We start from the raw sequence: 3020 nt of genomic DNA, 5'->3' as shown, positions 1-3020 counted from the left end.
ATGTCATTATGTTGGCCAGGCTCGTCTTGAACTCCTGACCTCAGGTGATCTGCCCACCTTGGCCTCCCAGAGTGTAAGTATATAGTCTAAATGATTATGGGTTTCAATAGGTTTTGTTAATTTGTTTTAGTTGACATACAAGAGCACTACAAAACCACATTATTTTATTTTAATTTTTATCAGTAAACTTCATTATATTAAAGGCCATATTGCCCACTGAATATGATTTTGATAAGCACAACTTCTATAATTTACAACTTACTGTATATGGTCTAATATAAATTACATTTAGCTATCTTGAATAAAAGATATGAATCCCCAAAAACTTAATATATAAAATAATTTCTACAATCAATTAAGCCACATGGGGCCTGGTGTGCAAGGGCTGCAAACAGCAGCATCCTAGGTAGTGTACAGCAGCCTGTTCCTTGTGTGCAACAGCCTTTGCCATTGGACATTTATGTCTTGGATCTAGTGCTTTCCCTAGTCTAGGTTTAAGACCGGATGTAGTATGCCTTTGGAAAGCCTCAGGACCCAGAGGTCAGAGTTCACATTGGCCATGTTCATCCATACCAAGCTGCAAACCCTGGAGCATGTGATTGAGGCCTTATTTAGGGCCAAATTCAAGTTCAGTGAATGCCCAAAAAGCCACATCTCAAAGAAGTGCGATTTTACTAAGTTTAATGCATATACATTTTAAGACTTGGTGGCTGAGAAACAACTCATCCTGGATGGCTGTGGGGCCAAATATAGCCCTAGAATCATGGGCCCCTGGACAAGCAGCTAGCCCTGCATTAGAAAAGAGCTGCTCCCTCTTTACGCATGCCCACCAGTGAATTCTATTTCCTGTACATCTAATAAATCTATCTATCTATCTATCTATCTATCTATCTATCTATCTATCTATATAAATAATTCAATAATATGCAGTAGATTAAAAAATAAACACAACTTGATGTCTGACTACCGTGGATATATTTTGTCAGTTATTAACATTCCCCTTTCAGGTTAATATCAAGTCAACAAAAATTTGGAGTTCTCTTGACCCTTTCCCCAATGTGTAAATTAGTAATATAATGTCAATATTCAGACAGGCAAATAAACTAAGCTCCCTTTGATGAAAACGACATGCAGTAAAGCTTCCCTGCTGAGAATCATCTTAGTTTGTGAAATCATAATCTGGAATGGCTATATCTGCAAAATACATTAAAAGAAAGAAAATATGAAAAACATAATCTAAAATACTTTTATGTATATCTAATCATTTTATATTTCTTTTTTATTATACTACTTGAAATACATACATAAAGGATAAAGAGTTTCAACAAATCTCAAAAAGGAAACCTAATTATGTATAATATTCTGACTGATTTTGTTTGCTCACCAAATTGAAATTGAAAAGAAAAAATACAGCACTCTATAAAAAAATAAAATGATTTCAAAATATAATTATTGTCTCCCTTTGAAAATATAAATGTTTAAATAATGGTGAAATAGAGAACATAAACATTCACAAATATTACATATCCATTCAACATTTTCAGGTATTATTTTGTTTTGTTCAAACCTCCCCTTCTGTCATTTTTCTCTCCTTTCTTTATCTTTAGCATAACTGAGCTGCTTTCCAAACATCTATAGTTATACCGGACATAGCATTTTCCAACATCAAACATGGTTTTTCTTAAACACCAGCTCCAAATATTAATTCCCAGGGAAAATGACATTTTCCATATATGAGAAATATTGGAACCAATATAACAAAACTCATTAACATTTATAACATTTGAAAATAATTTCACAAAAGTTTTATTTAAAAAAATTATATTGTAAATTTATGTAAGAAATTCTCTATCCATTATATGACTTGTATAACATCCACAGTATACTAAGAAAATATTTTTAAAATATAGGATAGGGTGTCTAAATAATAAATTTTTAAGACTGCTTAGAGCCACTATTAAAAATCTGAGAATAAGTCATGAATATTTTTTGATCTATAGAGATTATATATCAGCATGCTGGCATTGGCTTTTATTACAGAATAAGCATTTTAATCTTCATTCACTCTCATCAATTCACTATAGAAAGCAGCTTAAAAAAAAGACCATCACTTGTAGAAAACAGTTAATATTTCGATGGTTTACCTGGAAGTTTACTGGGCATAAATTTATAAAATACATTTATGGATGGAAATAAACGGTTTTACTAAACAATATTACAGAATTCTGAATAGATGCTGATTAAGCAGCAAATCAACAAAACTGTTTATTTACCAGTTTGGTGGCTATTATGCTAATTAGATCATCTGTTTAAAATGTGTCCATATGGACAATTTTTCTGTAAATGTTTTCTTTATCTCCACATTGTGTGGTAGTATTTTCATAGAACCAAGTAGAAATTAACTTAAAAATTAGTTATTTAAAGATGACAATAGAAGGTTTTGAACTTTGAGTTCCAAAAGGCAAGCAAATATTTCTGAAATAAAATATATTATATATATTTAATTTCTAATTTAATTTACATATAAAATATTTTAAAAATTCATATGAATTTGAGATATTTTCACATTGATTGGACTGTTTTTGTACCTCATTTTGCTTGGTCACACTAAAGTGAGATTCATCATCTTGTGGCACCAAAGGAAAACCAGTGTGATTATAAGGAAATTATTATAGTTAGACAACTGTGCATTAATTTCATCATTAACGACCAAATGTGTATACAGATATAAATACTTTTCTCAATACATTACTTGCAACATATGCACAATTATGTAACAATTATGGTGAACTAAGTCTCCTAGAAATTTCCAAAATAATTTTTTTGCCTTTTTTTAACCTCTAAATCCATATAAATCAAGGGAAAATATTCTTGCACATATGTATATTTAAACATGAACCTAGCCAAAAGTAAGAGAAATTTATAAATGTATAACATATCAAAATGTGGAAATTTCTGTGTTTAGGGAAAAATCTATCCCATTAAGAGCTTGCATTAGAAAAGAAAAATTACCTTGAAAT

General features: G+C 30.5%; 1 pseudogene; it reads left to right on the top strand.

Annotated features, from left to right (window-relative positions):
• The first annotated feature begins 345 nt into the window (after positions 1-345).
• LOC117978345 (small nucleolar RNA SNORA70) lies at positions 346-460 on the top strand (annotated as a pseudogene).
• Positions 461-3020: the final 2560 nt, after the last annotated feature.

The sequence above is a fragment of the Pan paniscus genome, chromosome 15 (genome assembly GCF_029289425.2).
Source record: "Pan paniscus chromosome 15, NHGRI_mPanPan1-v2.0_pri, whole genome shotgun sequence".
NCBI classification, from domain to species: domain Eukaryota; kingdom Metazoa; phylum Chordata; class Mammalia; order Primates; family Hominidae; genus Pan; species Pan paniscus.
This window is presented reverse-complemented; position numbering and strand designations above follow the sequence as displayed.